Raw genomic sequence first — 20,472 nt, forward strand, 5'->3', positions numbered from 1 at the left:
CAGGACCTCAGTACATCACCTCCATTTTAACTGCGCGATCACCCTGTTTCTGCTGGGCGTAGGGAGTTACCATTCACCTCCTTGTGTCGTATGACATCACTTAACTGCCTTATTTGTAGTCCTGTGTGTAGATGCAGCCAATGTTATATATAAGTCTATATAATGATCTATTGGCCTGCTATCTGTAATGTTGAACCTTTAGGGTACCATCAGCTATGTAAGTCAATTGAACAGTGTCAGTTCCTCTGGCGCAGCGATGAGGTGACTCACATTTTTTTTTAAAGATAATTTATATTTGACATGGTCACTTCAATGACCAGCACAGGTTAGACTTCAGTATCTCAGTACGCCATTGGCTGAAAGTCTGTCCTTTGGAGATATTGGCCTCGATATTAATGAGGAGGTGGGGAGGAAGCAGGAGAGCAGTTTTGTGGTCCGGAATCCTGGAAGAACAGGCGAACTTCAGATCCTGCCAAATTTAAGAGGCCGGCTGGCTGGGTGCGTAGGCCTTCAGCACCAGGTGGCAGCCAAGGAGCGGAGAGGAGGGAGAAAGAGATCAGGAGTGGGAACGTTATTGATGGGGGGAAGCCAGAGAGATTAGAGGTTGAGGGGGGGTCATTGGGAGGGCCAGAGAGATCAGTGATCAAGGGTATATTGATGGGGTGGGGGATTGGAAAAATCGGGGCAGAGGGAAAAAGATCGTGGAGGGCTCATAGAGGACATGGGAGGGCCAGGAGGAGATTGTGGGTTGGGGAGGACATCGGGGGACGGGCATTGGATCATGGGAGGAAGGGGGATACGATCGCTGGGGAGGTTCCTTGGGGGGACCGGGGAGTAGCACTCTTGCTTCTACTGGCTCACAAGCAATGCTGGAAAAGCACTTCCCTGTTCCATGCTGCAGTCCTTGCCTCCCTTTCCCTGCCGAGTTTCCCAAGGCCCGGGATAACCAGATGGCCAGCGTTAAAGCTGGGACAGAGAAAAAATGTGAGGCACGCGGCCTCATTAATAGATATTAAATGAGTGACCCGCCTCCTGGGGGCGGTTTCAAGGCAGGTGGGGTTCGGATTTGAGATTTTTAACATTTTCACTTCCCACCTGACCCAAGCCCATTTAAAATTCATCCACCACCCCCCCTCCGCACCGCACCCCCCCCACCACTCACCCCCCCCACCCCCGCACCGCCCCCCCCACCCCCGCACCGCACCCCCCCCACCACTCACCCACCCCCCCACCCCCGCACCGCCCCCCACCACTCACCCCCACCCCCGCACCGCACCGCCCCCCACCCACCCCCCTGCACCGCACCCCCGCACCGCACCGCCCCCCACCCCCGCACCGCACCGCCCCCCACCACCCACCCCCCCCCGCACCGCATCACGCCCCCACCACTCACCACCCCCCCCACCCCCGCACCGCACCGCCTCCCCACCACCACTCACCCTCCCCACCACTCACCCCCCCCACCCCCGCACCGCACCGTGCCCCCACCACTCACCATCCCCCCCCACCACTCACCCACCCCCGCACCGCACCACCCCCCCCCACACCGCACCCTATTTCTTCTGTCAATATGAGGCCAAATTTCTAATTGTCGTTCCAAGTTCAGGAATTGAGGTCAGGTATAGGAGAAAGGGTCAAATAATTAAGAAATTATGTGAAAGGTGAGAAAAATTTATTGCAATATTATAAAACAAAAGCTAAAATTAAACTGAGAAAAGAGAGTAATGAAGGTATAGGAGAAAAAAATGAAGCAATTCAGAAATAAAATAATTTTAAAGTTTATTTCTAACTACTGTTTTTGGGAGCATAATATATTATTAGTGTTTAAGGTCACTCCTTGCATCTAAGTACCATTGCTGCTGTAATATGAGGTTTTTTTTTCAGTGTTTCACTGTATTACAGTGTCTGGCACAGGGTGAACAGAATTGCCTGGAGCTGCTGAATTAAAATGGGGTGAAGTTGCGTGCACTGAAATTGTTTTGTCACTATGTGTTTCCAGTGGAAGCCAGAGCTGGAGGAGTTGTTTATGTTGCACTTCAGCCAGCATTTAGAAATGAGAGTCCAGTGCATTGTTGCTTTCTTTTAACAACAACAACTTGCATATATCTTCTTCGGCAGGCCCTCGGAGTCGAGGATGACTTGCTTCCACACTACTATGAGTTCTCAGGTGACTTATGAGTCCAATGCGGGACCTACAGTCTCTGTCACAGATGGGGTAGACGGTGGTTGGAGGGAGGGGTGAGTGGGGTGCTTAGGTTGTCGTGCGCTCCTTCCGCTGTTTGCGTTTGGCTTCTGGCGAAGAGACTCGAGGTGTTTGGCTTTGAGGGTGTCCTTGAAGCATTTCCTCTGCCCACCTGGGGCTCGCTTGCCATGTCGGAACTCTGAGTAGAGCGCTTGTTTTTGGAGTCTCGTATCGGGCGTGCGGATGATGTGAACTTGCATTTATGTAGCACCTTTAACATAGTAAAACATCCCAAGGCGCTTCACAGACCGTTAGCAAACAAATTTTGAGGCTGAGCCACATGAGGAAACATTGGGACAGATGACTGAAAGCTTGGTTAAAGTGGTATGTTTTTTGGAGCGTCTTACAGTGTTAGGGTTAGAGAGAGGTCAAAAGACCAAGAGGTTTAGGGAGGGAATTCCAGAGCTTAGGGCATAGGCAGCCAAAGGTGCAGCCACAATTGGAGGAGCACAGAGATCTTGGAGGGTTGTAAGGCTACAGAGATAGGGAGGGGCAAGGCCATGAAGGGATTTGAAAACAAGGATTAGTCTTAAGTTACTTGAACGTGTTGTCAATATAATAGAATAAATGTGCTACTTGGGACACTTCATCATATTTTGTTTTTCCTAACATCTTCACCATTTAGAGAAGCAATAGGAAATCAACTGTTTATTCAGTTCCCTTTGGTCTATGTGTAACAAATGTCTTCTCTACTGTCAGCCATATAACAGGTAGAGAATATAGAATAAGGATCGATCTTGTTGAATTTGTAAACGTTCTCTCAGATGGTTGCATTGGGCTACATTCATAAAATTAGTTGCAACTGCTGATAAAATTTAATGTCATTCAAATACACCCTGTAACCTATAACCAAAGCTTTGTAAATATTGAATGTGTTTTTAGATTTCTAGTATAAAAATTTTGAAATATAAATGTTAATATTTTGGAAAGTATTTACAGTGCACATTTTATTCTTCATTTATTCAAAATTCACATTCAAATGGAAAATCTTCTCGGAACGTTATTTGTTTACAAGTTTAACACCTCTAAAGTCCATCTCTACAGTCTGTTTCAGTTTATCGTGACATTTATTCCAGTTGAATTGTTTTTTTTCTAGTTTTCTGAAGTTTTTGTGCAGGTCCATTTTAGGTTCTTGGTGCTGTGACCTTCCTGAGTTCATTCAGTTTTGCTCTTGGTCTGCAGGCATGACCTGTTCCCAACACTCACTATTCTGTTCACCCTTTTCGGTTCTGAAGTGAGTCGGTCATCCTCTCAGTTTCTGGCTTTGGATCCAAAGTATTTAATCCCCGAACAATCATCGATCCATTCTGTGGCCTTCAGCCTTGCACACTTTGGACTGTAAGAAGGAGTTAGTTACCTTAGTCTCGACTTCAGTGCTGATCCAAGTTGAGTGTATTACGAAGGATCAGCTAAAGAAGGCTTTGACTGCTGGGTTCACTCGCTGGTGCCTTTGTGTTTTATAAGAGAAGAGGTAGGGCATTGATCTAGGAGCCTCCTCACAGGGACTACCCAAAGGAATCACTTTGTGCAATATTCTCAATGTATGACTGCTTCATTAATTCAACTCTGTTACGGTTTTTGTAAAGAGGCTGTAGCTTTTCCAACATCCAAGTTTTGTGTCCTTTGGCTGGTTTGTTTGCCTGAGGCCAATTGCTATTTTCCTCAGATACAAGCACACTTCCCTATATTCTGTGTTGAAGAGAAAGGCTGTGAAGATGAAACAGGAGTTACACTTACGTAATGGAACTGGTCATTAAGACAGTGCTCATGCCTGTGGCAGCACAGACAACCCACATCAGGAGATATTTTTTCCTTCATCAGGTAAAATATGGTCAGTGGCAAATGTAAGCTAGTGACACGAGCCAGTGCAGTCTGCATTTTTTCTGGCTACGTGTGTGTGTTCAATCTGCTTATACTGGCTAGCATCGTGAGAAGCACAGTGCCTTCATTGCTATAGAGTGGGGGAAGAGTACCTGACCTGTGCATGAGGCCAACTTCTTTTAAGTCTCCCAAGGAATGAAGGAAGTTCCTCTTAGTATGCGGAAATTTCACATTGTTAAAAGACTAGTATAAGATCGTTGATCAAAATATTTAATTGCATTTTAGAATAAGATGCTAATCTTCAACTGTTTAAAAAAAATATTGAGGTAATATTATGCTGTCATCTTAAATTGAGATTCCACTTTCAACTACGGTTCCAAGAAGAAAATACTCTGTGATATGATCGTGCTGCTTTCAGACAACTCTCAAATCCATAAGCTAATTATTGAATCTTTGCTACATTCAGTGTGTCAGCCATCATGCTCCATGAAGGATAGATTGCTAGGGATAAAGGGGTTGAACTTGGTGGAGCTGCCGCCGACTGCCGGCGAGTTTTCTGGGCGGTCTTCCCTCCGAGGGAGTTTGGTGGAGGCCTCCCGCCGGCAGGGAGGGAAGACCGCTGGGAACCGCCCGCTTACGTCCTCTGGCGCGCAACTCACGTAAGTGTCCTTCCGCCCGCCGAGCTGCCAGTCTGGTCCGGGCGAGAGCCGGAGCATGGGGAAGGATCGCCGCATGGAGGCAGGTCGAACCTCAATGTAAGAAGACCTGCAGAAAAAGGTTAGTAAACTTCTTTTCTTAATTTTTTTCTGGCGATTCAGGTGGATGGGGTCCCCTGAAGGTTTTTAAGTGTTTTTTATTAATTAAAATTAAAAAAATGTTTTGATATGTTCCCGCCTCCCCGGGCCCGACTCAATCCTCGGGCAGGACTTTGCCGAGGATCGCATTTGCCGCCGAGATTTGGAGCTCCCACCTGCTGCCACTCAGATTCAGGGCATAAGTCGCTTTTTTGCCGCCGGGCGGTCTTTCCAGGACTTTTCCATGAAACTCCCGCCCAAAGTATCGTCAGGTATCTCAGCAATCCTTTGGGCGGCACTTGGGCGGAACTTTGCTTCCACCAAATTTGGGACCAAACTTTCTTCAGTTTATTATGCACCTCCTCTTGATATCCAGATGATCTGAGAAAAAGAGCATTTCTCACCAGAAATCCATGTGCATTCATTTTCCTGACATCTGCACATACATCCTGATAAGATCAACAAAGTGAGCTGTAGTGGCTCATATTAATCCAGTCACAGTACATAAGCAGTTTAAAAAACGATTGCCATTGGTTCTGGGCTGGAGGGGGAAATAATTCATACTTGCACTAGGCTTTGTGATTGGTTCCATTTGTATATGACTGACAATTCCTTTTTGTATAGTCAAATTCAAAATCTAGGAAGTTAGATTATTTCTTTGGTGGTTGGAAGCTCTCGATTTCGGTAAAAAGCGTTTTCACTGAGAGTTGATGTGGCTTCATCGCCACAGAGCTACACGTGCCGTTGTGAACGTTATTTTTTAAATTTGCGCAGCTTCTCGTCATTGTCAGTAGTCACTCTGTAAACAAAAGGTTAGGGGGTTCTGTTTAAATCGAAAATCAACTTGGAGCTGAATTCATAGTCAGTTTGAGATTCCTGTAAATCAGTTTAAACTTCCAAGAAATGTTTCAGGTTATTATATGCTCCAACAGTGATAAGAATGCAAAGGAATGAAGCACTGTGTAATTGTGAGTTATTTGTAAAGGATTAGCTTAGATCTTAGGTTTATGATTTTTAAAATTATTTTGCTTGAGGTAGGTCATGGGCCGGAATTTACAGTTGGAGACGTATCTCCGGAGTATGGCTCCGACCCGCTAAAAAAATATCTGCATCAACCTGCTGTATCCCGTGCTTCGTAAAGGCCCATGGATCTCAGGGACGCAGGCGGTTCGGAAGATTCCCTGGGATCACGTAGGCCAGGTCCTCCTATCAGAAAGATGGATTCCTCAAAATTATGGGATCCCCATAAGCAAATCCCCCCAAAATTAAATAATTTACACAAGTGGAATAAAGATAAATGTTCCCATTTTGAAATTTCATTAAAAGTCCCTTTAATGAAGCATTTACAATAAAAATGTAATTTTTTGAAAAATAATTTTAAACATTTTAAACTGAGCAAAAATTGACATAAGCTAATTTTAAATGTTTGTGTACGATTTTTTAACCCTTACGCTGGTGAAAGCAGGCGTAAGGGTCTCATGGGAATTTGCTGGGCAACAGTTAACTCTGCAGGTAAAAGGAAACAAGGACTGCTGCATGGAACAGGAAAGTGATTTTTAGGTCACTGCAGTAGTTCTATCAAGGTGAACCTTGACAGATCGCAAGTTCCGGGTTTTCGCACATGTGTAGCGAATGCAGAAACCTGAAACTTACAGGCTTACGATGGTGTATGCTGCATACACCATGATGAACGGAAAATCTGGGCTAGTAAACTTTCCATGGTTAATATGTAACTATTATATACTGCATTTTTGTTCAATAAATTTGATTAATAGTTTTAAACTTATGAAATTGGAAGGTGTACTGCTCCATTTGCTCATCAAAGCACAAAACCGATCCAATTAACGAATAGGATAGGTGCAGAAGCTAAAAGCAATTGGTTGGCAAGGTTTTCTGTTATGAGCATTTCCAAAAGATAACTTGGATCTCCAGGCTAAGATGGACACTGTCAATGCTATGGGGAATAAGGACTTATCTCTGAGCGTGATCAAAGATATGAGTCAAAATAATGAGTAAAATATGAGTAAAAAGAGTAGAAAAGATCCAAAGCTGTAATAGGGACCCTCCCTAATCCAGTGGTGCTGAGGCCAATTATAATAACCCTTCGTCTGACCTGGCTTGTACAGACCAGTTACCAAATCCAGAATCTCCGTAGTCTGTTTTGCTCAGTACCATGCTAGGCAGTGCACTGACCAACTGAGCCATCTATATTATAGATGGATTTTTTTGTGTTCTGATGAATGCTGCAGCTGTGGAGTTTGCCAATGTCTAACACAAAGGTCTTCTGAAAATGGTCTTGCATGCATGTCAAATGATAGGATCAGGGTGGGAATGGGACGGGTCTCGAAATGAAACCTTTGATATATTAAATGACAATGACAAGATGGTCCAGTAATGAAGAGATTATTCACTGCTGTGGGCATGGAAAACTAACAGCTGAGTAACCATGAGTATGCTTCATGAAACTTTCTTCGAGAAAAATGTGTTCAAAACTATACAGTCTCTACAGATGTTCTCCTGTAGTAGTAAAACAGCTCAAAATGCTGCAGTCAAATCTCAACAAATGTATATGCAAACTAAGCTTAATTCTTATGCAAGCATAGAAGTCCAATATGTTATTCCTATTTTCATTGGATACAAGTTCAATGTGTCATTCCCATTGACTTCATTAGAACATGTCCAATGTGTCATTCTCAGTTACGTCCATTAAATACAAGTCCAATGTGTCATTCTATTTGACTTCATTAGATACAACTTCAATGTGTCATTCCCATTTATTTTATTAGTTTCAAAGTGTCATTCCTAATTACTTCCATTGGATACAAGTGCAATGTGCAATCACATTTTCTTCTATTAGATACAAGTCTTATGTGTCATTCCCATTTCCTTGTAATTGATTCATGTCCAAGGTGTCATTCCAATTTACTTCCATTAGGTAGAAGTCCTGGTGCAAACATAATCCAGAGAAAAGATTTTAAAATCATGAGCCGAATTCTAATGATCCTCAACTGGTGCTTTTTATGAGCCATAGAAATGGGAGATTATTTCCGAGCACAGGTAGTTTAGCAGGTATATGGCTGCTAACAGTTTGACTGGATATCATAATATTTCTACATCTTTTACTGCATCAGATAGCATTTAAGTCTGCACATTTGAAACCATATTTATGAAATCTGAGAGCACAATCCCAGCAGGGCAGTGGTAGCTCTGGTCTGTGTGCTCTTTACTGTGGGGCTATATGGATACAGCCAGATCTGATTTGAGTTGAGATCTTGCAACCACAAGAGAGGGATTTTAGTCAGCAGTATTAGTTGCCAAAATCCTAAGTTTTTATTCCTTCAATAGGACCCCTGAAACCCTAAAGTGAAGGAAAATAACATTCTCTTTTAATTGTTTTTTAATCCTGTAGAACGGTTTAAATTCTACAATGTCAAATTATTTTGTAGGCAAAATGAATCCTATGAATGCAAGCTGGCACTTAAATAACAAACCTGTGGTGTCTTGGATCATATGTAATGAAGAGGTATAGTTAGAAAGTTGTCTGCTGCAATGCTTATTGTCAAAACGAGCCAATCGAGACCCCATAAAAGGGAGGATGGAAGATTGATCTTAAAGTGCTCTTATGTTGCTGTTTCTTCCATTGCTACTTCACAGTGACATCAAAGTGAGAGTATAACTCCAGAGTCGAGTCCTGAGTTTACCCCCTTAAGAAGGCTTTGTCTCAATGCTTGGGCTTCGTATTGCATGGAGTAGAACTCCAGTATAGTGACAAGTTGGGTTTAAGAGTTCTTCAGGGCTCCCTTGAACCTCATGGGCACTTCATAAAGTGAAGTCGAGAATCACTGGTTTTGAGGAAGCTGGTGCTTGCCGTGCTCTCATATCATTCAAAATTTACCCCTGGAGATGTGGAATTCTGCACAAACATGAAAACACATGTATACACGGCTCCTTCTTGGGCACGAGTGAGATTCCACCCAGGCAGTATAAATCAGGTGTTGCCAATTGTAAATTTATACTTTCTGCAGTCTCAGACGAATAGTATAGTATAACTGCAACCAAAAATAACAACTGAAATGTTGGTCCCAAAGCAGTGTTTATTCTTATACATTCAATCCTTTATATAGCTGCAATGCACTGAATTGCAATGGTTTGCAGAAGAGGGCGAGGAGTTAATTTTAAATGGGATTCAGTCTTATCAGAGTTAGCTCCAAATTAGATCGAAAGCATTCTTGAAATTGCATCTTGGCGAGATGCATGCTCTGTTGTGGCACAGTGCCTCAATGCTTCATGGTTGGATGATATTGCAAAAGATGTCCGAAAAGCAGAAAAAGATTGAACTCTTTGAAATTGCATTAATTAGGATCTGTTTCACGATTTCTTCATTAGTATTATCTCACTGACAATCCTGTTCTTTCCTATCCGTTTTAGAACCTAAGGATTATAAAATGCTGCGTAATCAAACAAAATCATAGCTGATTAAAATATCACTGAAAATAATTCTAATAGTGTAAACATCAGAGAAGTGGTGCATTGCTCTCTCCAGATCAGACCAGTTATAAATAGTTTTATGTAAAACTTGATGTGTTCTGTGCAGAATCATATTTTTCCATCATATCACATCACACTCTGTGATAGGAGAACGTGAAAAGTATCCTGAATTTAATTGCAGTAAAAAAACCACTGCTGACAATAGCCTACAGGCAGCACCGCAATCACTGTCACTGCAAAAAGCCCATCTTACAATGTGCGAATTTGCAAGAAAACAGATTCTATGGACCGAGTTCATTTCTGTGTCAAATTCAAAGGCTGTGATTTTGTGTGATTCTGGTGACTTACTTCATCAGTAATATATTAGTTCGCAACTCAGCACAAGTCAGTAACAATGTTGTCTGTACATTCACAGGTCTCAAAGTTTAAACAAGACTGTAGCATTAGAAAACATTGCTGTTTTGACAAAGAACTTTTGCTATGACATTGGCAAGATGCCTTAAAAGCAGTTTTATCAAGAAGTGCCCACCAACATTTTGTTTATTTGTTGAACATTCCGACATGCTGGCCTGGATTTTGAAGCAAAAGCAATGATAAGGCTATCAGCGTTCACCGTTATTAAGGAGTAAATCTGAGTAAATTGAGGGGCGGAAGTGCCCTTGGATCAGGTCAGCATGTCACTGATGATGTCAGCACGTCGCTGATAACATCAGCACAGCACGGACGTGCCGCGTTGTGCTGCCGCGTGACAATGTATCTCCCCTTCAGTTAAAGGGAAGGGCCGCTGTGAGCTCGGCAATAAGTTTAATTAAGCCCAATGGGCCACCAGGGAGTGTTTCATCTGGAGGCGGTGATGGAGCTTAAGGATGGGGGCTATTTCGGCCCCATTAGGTCTTGTCCATTCAAGTGTAAGTACATTTTTAATGCCGTGATAAGTATTAATTACTGCCAAGTAACCTCTCTGGAACTGAAAATGTAATTATTGTTGGAGATCTTTTCTTTCTAATTACTTTTTCTTTCTGTCTTTTTTATCTCTCTCACTCTCTCTTAATCCCATCTTCCTTTCCCTCTCTTTATTTTGCTTTCTGTACACTATTTGGCATTGAATTAACTACTCTAACTTACACTTCCTGCTTCAGACTTTGTGGCCGGGATTTTGCTCACCTCAGCGGGTCCGGGGCGAGTGATATTGGTGGCGGGTTCCGACCCCGCTGCTGGCTCCATTCTGCTGTCCAAAATGATTTTCCATTGATGGGGCTTGTTAAGCCCGCAGAGCGCGTTTGTCGGTCTAATTAGAGGAAGCAGGTCTGGTGATGTCATTTCATGATGTGTCATCAGCCGGTTTCCTTAAAGGGACTATGGCCAACATTATATTGACATTTGTGCTGCAAACACTGACAAGAATTGCATAGAAAACATAGAAAATAGGTGCAAGAGCAGGCCATTCGGCCCTTCGAGCCTGCACTACCATTCAATATGATCATGGCTGATCATGCAACTTAAAACCCCACTCCTGCCTTCTCCCCATACCCCCGATCCCTTTAGCCATAAGGGCCACATCTAACTCCCTTTTGAATATATCCAACAAACTGGACTCAACAACTTTCTGTGGTAGAGAATTCGATAGGTTCACAATTCTCTGGGTGAAAAAGTTTCTCCTCATCTCGGTCCTATATGGCTTACCACTTATCATTAGACTGTGATCCCTGATTCTGTCCTTCCTCAACATCGGGAACATTCTTCCTGTCCAATCCCGTCGGAATTTTATATGCTTCTATGAGATCCCCTCTCATTCTTCTAAATTCCAGTGAATATAAGCCCAGTCGATCAAGTCTTTCTTCATATATCAGTCCTGCCATCCCAGGAATCAGTCTGGTGAACCTTTGCTGCACTCCCTCAATAGCAAGAATGTCCTTCCTCAGATTAGGAGACCAAAACTGCACACAATACTCAAGATGTGGTCTCACCTGTACAACTGGAGCAAGACCTCCCTGCTCCTATACTCAAATCCTCTAGCAATGAAGGCCAACATGCCATTTTCTTTCTTTACTGCCTGCTGTACCTGCATGCCTACTTTCAATGACTGATGTACCATGACACCCAGGTTTTGTTGCACCTCCCCTTTTACTAATCTGTTACCATTCAGATAATAAACTGCCTTCCTGTTTTTGCCACCAAAGTGGATAACCTCACACTTATCCACATTATACTGTATCTGCCATGCATTTGCCCACTCACCTAACCTGCCCAAGTCTCCCTGCAGCCTCTTAGCATCCTCCTCACAGCTCACACTGCCACCCAGCTTCATGTCATCTGCAAACTTGGAGATATTACATTCAATTCCTTCATCTAAATCATTAATATATATTGTAAATAGCTGGGGTCCCAGCACTGAACCTTGCGGTACCCCACTAGTCACTGCGTGCCATTCTGAAACGGACCCGTTTATTCCCACTCTTTGCTTCCTGTCTGCCAACCAGTTCTCTATCCATGTCAATATATTACCCCCAATCCCATGTGCCTTAATTTTGCACACTAATCTCTTGTGTGGGACCTTGTCAAAAGCCTTTTGAAAGTCTAAATACACCAGATCCACTGGTTCTCCCTTATCCACTCTACTAGTTACATCCTCAAAAAATTCTAGAAGTTTTGTCAAGCATGATTTCTCTTTCATAAATCCATGCTGACTTGGACCGATCCTGTCACTGCTTTCCAAATGCGCTGCTATTACATCTTGCATGGCTGAACCAAGGTTCTCCAATGACTCCCTCCATATGCTTATGGAGGGAGACAAAGCACACAGGGAGGTCCTCTTCCCTTACGATGGGCGGAAGACACCTCCCCAGGAGACCAACACATCCTGGTTGCACATTGCACAGGAGGACACAAGCAGGGATGTGTTCAGGAGGAGCTGGGTGCAGTGGGATAAAATTTCCAAATATCTCATTAGCTCACAAAATGTTAGTACAAAGCCACACTCTCCTTCATCCTGCTGTGCCTCTCATCACATCCCCATCGCTCTGCCATCCCTACCCTATCCCTGCACATCCTTACTCACACCAACTTATCTTGCACCTCCACCCATCCCACTCTCTATATCTACATTATCACCTCCCCATCTCACTGGCCAACGCTCACACTCACCCTCATCCTAGTGCAATCATACCAACTAGCAACACACAAGGGTAGCCACTTGGGTGTTTCAGCCAATGTTCATGTGAGGTTTCTGTCAAACATTGAAACCTTTATGTTCAACACTTTCCATTCTTGGACAGATTTGTGTGTACCTTTGGAAGTGAATAGTGAGTTGCCGCGAATGGTGAGACATAACGGTACCCCCTGCAAAGGTAGTGAGTGTGAAAGAAATGGCTTGGACATTGTAGGGATGCTTTATGTTGTCGGTGTGGGGTGGAACCAACTTGACGCATCATGTGGCAGCCAGGGTGTACAGTGTCAAGTGAAGTAAATTTGGCTATGGTGAGGCAATCCCTGGCCTCCTGGACAGCAATGTGCTCGGTTGGTGATGCCCTCTGCCTGTGCAGCATCAGGTGATTGTGGAGAAGGTTGGTGTTATTGTTGGTGCTGCTGGTGTGCCTAGTGCTGCTGGTGTTGGGACTGATGATTGTGGGAATCTGAGGACCAAGGTGAAACAATATAAAGCGCACCCGTGTTGATGGAATAGATGGCAGGTGAAGTAGCATTCTGTCAATGGTGAGAGAGTTACTCCAATGAGGTAATACTGGATGGAGAGTGGAATGTGGAGAGCCTGCAGAATCTGTGCTGGAAATGAACTGAGATACAGCTTGTGGCTGAGGAAAGTGATGATCTGTCATGTGGGAGCTTTTACTGTACATTTGAAGCTGTCAAGTAATCAGCTGGAGCAATGGCTAGTGAACTCGCTCCTCAGCGCTGACAGACCCGACATTGTGAAATGCACAACCCGCTGTCCAAAAAACTACATTCCCACCCGATCTGCCATCAATCCCGCCCGCTGAACCCCTGGAAAATTGCAGCCTGCATGTCCCAGTAAGAATTCTTCAATCTGATTGGTTAAGAAAACACCCTGGGACCGAAATTGCCCACCGCTGGAAATGAGACGCACGCACCCCATTTCTGCTGTTTTCTGTTGTGGGTGAGGTGGTCTCTTGAGCGAAATTCCGCTCTTTGGCTTTTTCTTTTCGGCGGACCGACCGATGACTTCATCATGGCGCCACGTCACCATGGCTCTTCCCTTCACTTAAAGGGGAAAACCTGCATGATTTTTAAAGTTTGGTCCACTGGGCCACTAGGGAGGGTTTTGAGTGGGTCAGCGGCCTGGCACCCAAGAACCTGGGGGCATAATTGTCGGCCCGACATGGCAGCCGGCCGACAAAATAAAACATGGTGGCAGCGGCAGTGTGTCCGCCCCTTTAATGGGAGCCGCACCACCATTTTAGAAGGCTACAGCCTCACTGTACCGACTCAAAAAAGTAGGCTTTGGCACCGCCCAGCGGGAGGGAGGAAGATCTTCTCGGCGGAATTGCGCTGTCGGGGGGGCAACGTCGGTGGTGCGGACTCTGATGAAGCACTTGAGACGGTTCGGCAGCAGCGGAACGGTAGGGGGGGAGCGGGTCACCGCCGGGATACCACAGGAGCGGAATTTTGATAATAGCGGCCATTACACGAAAAGTCGACGGCCGTTGCACTCCGCAGCGTGGCCACCGATTTCCGGTGTTAACAGGCCTTAAGGAAGGGGCAATTTCGGCCCACTGCTGCTTGCCCTATTCACACAGTTGCCTGATCCTCTGCAGAGGACCCTGCTCTGTTTTTCCTCTCTAAAACCTTAAGCTCTAGTGCAAAAGCCCACAGAACATCTGTGCGCAAGTGTAAGTGTCGGAGGGGAAATTGCGGTCGGAGGCTTCCTTTGGACAAACGCCTCCGACCCGAAAAAATGTTATGAAAATACTTGGTGGTCCTGGAGGAACGTACGATTCTGGTTGGAGGCCTCCATTCGCTGTGCTGTGTAAGGGAACATGTCCTCCAGGTACGTATTTATATCCTGGAATCATGTGGGCCTGGACCACCAATCACTATCTCGTATTCTCATTGATGATAATGGATTTTTATGAACTCGTTTTTATGAGTCCCATTACTCTAAATGGGAATACCCCCCAAAACAAGAAACGCAGACAATAACTTAAAAAAAACACCTCACATATTTAAAATTAATTGAAATTGAATATTGTGGAAAAAAAAATATTTTTTTACATTTTTTTTTAAATGTGTCTTAATAGGATTAAAAATAAACTTACCTTAATGGAGAGGGTTTTAAATATAAAAATGAGTGATTAAATTTAATTTTTCTATGTTTTAAAACTCTTATGCTGGTAAAAGTAGATTATACTATCTCGTATTCTCATTGATGATACTTTTACCAGGTGTAAGAGTTTGAAGAACATTCGCTGGGCAAGAGTTGGGCAAATAGCCTAATCTCTGCCCCGCGGATGTCCTTCCTGTGGGGATCCATTGGATCTGTCAAAAGAAATCTTGACAAATTGCAAAAGCCAGTTCTTGTGCACATCCTACACACCTGGAGAGACCGCAATTTTTGGCTCGTAATGAACGGTGAGTGCTGTTTGTTCATCACTGACTGCAAAATCCAGGCAAATATCACATTCACATTAAAACTGCAATTGCATTATAAAAAACTCATCGAGTTGTTTGTGGTTCGGACCATTGTGCTGAAATGGGCAAAAATCTATTTACTATTCCTCTTGCCTAAAGATAATACAAAGAAATTCTAAAATCATCATCTGGAAAAATGGAAAATGATAACCGAGAAATCCTATGTTAGTATTGTTGAAAGGAAGCACCAGCCAATCTTTGTGTACATTGTACTTTGCAAAATGATCTATAATATGTAAGTAAATTACATTTGCACATATGTACTATGTTTATACCGAACTGTAGGTTTTATTTCTCTGTTTTGATTCAGGGGGCAGAATGTTGATTCAGTTTTGTACACGTTGAACCTCATGGACATCATTAATATCATCATGGTTTTTGATACCCAATATCAATAGTCAGTACTCAACTACAGCTACATTAAACCAAGGCCAGATCTCCCATTATGAATACTAAAGATTGCATTGCTCCCTCAAACACCACCAGCAAATAAAAATTAATTGGTCACTCATCATACTAATGTCTGTTGTATCTTGCTGCTGTGTTTTGTTTGCACAGGAACAGTGACTGCACTTTAAAATAATCCATTGTATGTGAAATGCTTTGAGATCTATCTGAAAGACATGATAGTGCCATACCAGTCCTTTCATTTCTCAATTTAAAAAAACATTATAACTGTGGCTTTTGCCATCAAACTATTTAATTTGATATTCCCTTAAAAGTTCTCAATAACTGGGAAATAACAGTGTCGATCGGGACTAAATTGGTAGCACTCTCGCCTCTGAATCAGAAGGTTGTAGGTTCAAGTCCCACTCCAGGTACTTCAGCACAAGAATCTAGGCTGACACTCCAGTGCAGTACTGAGGGAGTGCTGCACTGTCGGAGGTACCATATTTCGGATGAGACATTAAACCGAGGCCCCGTTCTTTTTCTCAGGTGGAAGTAAAAGATCCCATAGCACTACTTCGAAGAAGAGCAGGGGAGTTATCCCCGGTATCCTGGCCAATATTTCTCTCTCAATCAACATCATAAACAGATTATCTGGTCATTATGACATTTATGGGAACTTGCTGTGCACAAATTGGCTGCCATGTTCCCTACATTACAACAGTCACTACACCAAAAGTATTTTATTGGTTGTAAAGCGCTCTGGGACATCCGGTGGTCGTGAAAGGCGCTAGATAAAATATGTCTTTCTTTTTTTCTTTCCAACTTATTGGACCTAAAATTCTGACCTCGCTAGGTCCATTTTCGGGGCGCGATAAGCATGCGCTGGAAAGCAGCTTTTCCAACCTGTCAAGAATTCTTTAGACAGATCCTCCGCATCCCCGGGAGAAGGACATCTATGCGGGAGGGATTGGGCTATTTGCCCAACTCATGCCCAGCGAATGTCCTTCAAACTTTTACGCTTGGTAAGTTTACCAACATAACACTTAAAAAATGTAAAAATTACATTTAAACACTCATTTTTATATTAAAAACCCTGTCCAAGTCAACATGGATTTATGAAAGGAAAATCATGCTTGACAAATCTTCTAGAATTTTTTGAGGATGTAGAGTGGACAAGGGAGAACCAGTGGATGTGGTGTATTTGGACTTTCAAAAGGCTTTTGACAAGGTCCCACACAAGAGATTAGTGTGCAAAATTAAAGCACATGGTATTGAGGGTAATGTACTGACGTGGATAGAGAACTGGTTGGCAGACAGGAAGCAGAGGGTCGGGATAAACAGGTTCTTTTCAGAATGGCAGGCAGTGACTAGTGGGGTGCCGCAGGGCACAGTGCTGGGACCCCAGCTGTTTACAATATTTAGATGAAGGAATTGAGTGTAATATCTCCAAGTTTGCGGATGACACTAAGCTGCGTGGCGGTGTGAGCTCTGAGGAGGACACTGAGAGGCTGTAGGTGACTTGGATAGGTTAGGTGAGTGGGCAAATGTATGGCAGATGCAGTATAATGTGGATAAATGTGAGGTTATCCACTTTGGTGGCAAAAACATGAAGGCAGAATATTATCTGAATGGCGGCAGGTTCGGAAAAGGGGAGGTGCAACGAGACCTGGGTGTTATGGTACATCAGTCATTGAAAGTTGGCATGCAGGTACAGCAGGTGGTGAAGAAGGCAAATGACATGTTGGCCTTCATAGCTAGGGGATTTGAATATAGGAGCAAGGATGTCTTACTGCAGTTGTACAGGGCTTTGGTGAGGCCTCACCTGGAATATTGTGTTCAGTTTTGGTCTCCTAATCTGAGGAAGTACATTCTTGCTATTGGGAGTGCAGCGAAGGTTCACCAGACTGATTCCTGGGATGGCAGGACCTACATATGAGGAGAGACTGGATCAACTGGGCTTGTATTCACTGGAGTTTAGAAGGATGAGAGAGGATCTCATAGAAACTTATAAAATTCTGACGGGACTGGACAGATTAGATGTGGAAAAATGTTCCCGATGTTGGGGAAATCCAGAACCAGGGGACACAGTCTAAGGATAAGGGGTAAGCCATTTAGGACTGAGATGAGGAGAAACCTCTTCACTCAGAGAGTTGTTAACCTGTGAAATTCCCACCGCAGAGAGTTGTTGATGCCAGTTCATTGGATATATTCAAGAGGGAGTTAGATATGGCCCTTACGGCTAAAGGATCAAAGGGTATGGAGAGAAAGCAGGAAAGGGGTACTGAGGTGAATGATCTTATTGAATGTTGGTGCAGGCTCGAAGGGCCGAATGGCCTACTCCTGCACCTATTTTCTATGTTTCTATGTTTCTATGTAAGTTTATTTTTAACCCTATTAGAACACATTAAAACAGTTCCAAAACATTTAGTTACATTTAATTTCAATTAATTTTAAATGTGTGAGGTATTTTATTTATTTATTATGCTGTGTTTTGGTGTTTTAGGGGGTTATTCTAATTGATATGAAATGGGAACTCATACAAACAGAGTTCCCATTTTTATCAATGAGAAAACTGCATAGTGATTGGTGGTCCAGGCCCATGTGACTCCAGCATGTACATACGTACCTGAAAGACATCTTCCCATGTGCTGTGCAGCAAATCGTGGCCTCAGACCGGGATCCTTCGTTCCTCTGGGACCACCAGGTACTTGCGTAGATTTTTTTCGGGTGGAGGCATTTGTACTAAGGAAGCCTCCGACCGCAATTTCCGCCGCCCCCCCCACTCCCCCAAATATCACATGTTAATGAGCACATTGATGTGCCAGCAATCTGGGTGAGAATAAAGGAAGGAATAATTAGCATGAGTTTGAATGTTTTCTTATACAAAACTGCACAAAGATAAATTATAAATCCAAATGCTGCTGGTCCCCCATGGGCGGGTACTGAAATCTAATGCTCTAATTGGGTTCCAACCATCTTTTAAAACTTGATTTGATTATTTGACCATGAATTATAGTACCTCATGAGTTGGGCTATGTTGGTATTTCACATCGTCTGGTAAAACTGAAGGAAATTTGAGCACAAATGTATAGCCAGTTTCTTTATCACTGAGTAATGTTTCTCAACCCTTTGATGGCTTTAATAGCAAAAACGTACTTGAGCAGATACTGTAGCAGGGAACTTGGTGACTTATAAAAATATCTTCATGCATGCACAGAATGGGCAAGAACCATAAAGGTGCCAGTAAACATGGTAGCAATTCCTGAAAGTGACAGGCATATCTGAATGTGCATTTGGTCAAATGTAATATTTTTCTTATGAACTTCAAATTAGCCTATTACATTGAAAGTCTTTACAATCGTATGAAATGAAAACCACGTCTTTCATCTGGTTTATTATAGAATTTGATCTCCGTTAGTATTTTAAGATGTTCATTTTTTCTTTTTAAAATTCACATTTCTGCTGAAGTCTTGTGTTTATAGGTGTGGGAGGGAGCTGTCAGTGCTGATGAATAGAAGGTTCCATTTTGAAACCAAATATCAACAGTCCGCACTCAGCTATAGCATAAGCTAATTGTAAAGTGGGGCTTCCTGTGTGCTGCCTTAATAATGTGCCTTATGATATATTTATGGTACAACCCGTGTTGGTGTAAAGTAATTTTGTTTCACATCGATGCTTGCAGGTATAATGTAAATACAGCACTAATCGGGATAAAGATCTGACCTGACATCAAAGAGAAGCAGAGAGAGAATCCCTGTAGGACCTTGACACCTGATTTGCACTACCCAAGTTTAGTGTTGCTGCAAAGTCCAAACTACTTTGCACCAATGGTAAACTTGTCGGACAGGGTTTACTGCTTCTGTGCTTGCCGGCCCACGATTTACGTTCACTAAAGTCATGGGCTGGTGCAGGAGCACAAAGCCCCGGCCCCTCATGTTGCCCTCTGGAGAGTTGCTAATTTACCATTAAATTGTGCTGTGGACCTGTACTCATTGGGAAGTAATCTGAGACGATCCAGAATCCTTTCATGTAGAACCACAACAATCAACAAAGAGCAAACTTTGATCCCAGCTGTCGACAAGGGCAACAACTATTTGCATTGATATCATCACTTTGATGTAAGAAATATCCCACGGTGCTTCATAAACAGTTCTAAAGATAATGAACTTGGAGTTAGAATGGAACAATTAGGAGGGGTGACAGAAAGCTTGGTCAAGGAGCTGGATCTGGAGAGAGAGATTTACTGGGATGGAAATAAGAAGATGCAGAAACATGTCCAAAGGGTGTATAGAGGGCTGGAAGATGCAACACAGCTCACTTTCCCCTTTCAAAATTTATAAATCCACTACTGCAAGCAAAATACATTTGTATGTACTTCATTTTTTTCCCCTCTGTTTAGTACAACAGATGGAATATTGTGTGTAACTGCAGTTTAAGTCATGACAAGTTCATTTCCAATGGACTCCCATAGTAAATACTTTTCCATGTGTCATTCGTGAAGTAATTGGATTTCACTGAAAAAGAAACGGAATTGCAGCATGTGATTCCAAAACAGTAATAATGACATTACAATCCAATGTAATAAAATTGATATAACTTATTCAGTTGCCTGTAAGTCGCGGCCTTGGCCATAGGCTTTTGTTCAGTGCTGATTTTCAACTGTACATTATTTTTTGAGTTCCCAGCTTTTTTTTTTGAAGCTGCATCAGTATTTTTGGAAGCTATCTGCTCTTCCAAAATCTGTAGTTTGAGCTGTGTACTGTCGGCCCACCAGAGGCGATGGGACAACAGGCCAGGAGAAGATGGGAGGAGGACAAAGCAAAGTCTATCTCAGCACCAGACAACATTGGTGTATACATCATGGACATTGTACTGATTGCACATCCCAAAAGTCTATAAGAAATTGAAAACATGCATTTTGGATAAATTAGTGTGATCTTATTGAAAGTAGTGGTCTGGCTAGGAACTGATGCAATTCATCACAACAAGGCGAGCAAATTTAGTGTCAGAGTGTTTGGATTTAACCTTTCAATCGAGAAATCATGAAGGCAACTTTATTATTAACATTCTACT

At 43.1% G+C, this 20,472-nt stretch overlaps 1 protein-coding gene across 12 annotated transcripts in view; it reads left to right on the forward strand.

Moving 5' to 3' along the window:
* The window catches only part of dmd (dystrophin), a 2,299,423-nt gene that overhangs the window by 1,585,179 nt on the left and 693,772 nt on the right, over nucleotides 1-20,472 (forward strand). The window lies entirely within an intron of this gene.

This window comes from Pristiophorus japonicus, chromosome 11 (assembly GCF_044704955.1).
Source record: "Pristiophorus japonicus isolate sPriJap1 chromosome 11, sPriJap1.hap1, whole genome shotgun sequence".
NCBI lineage: Eukaryota > Metazoa > Chordata > Chondrichthyes > Pristiophoridae > Pristiophorus > Pristiophorus japonicus.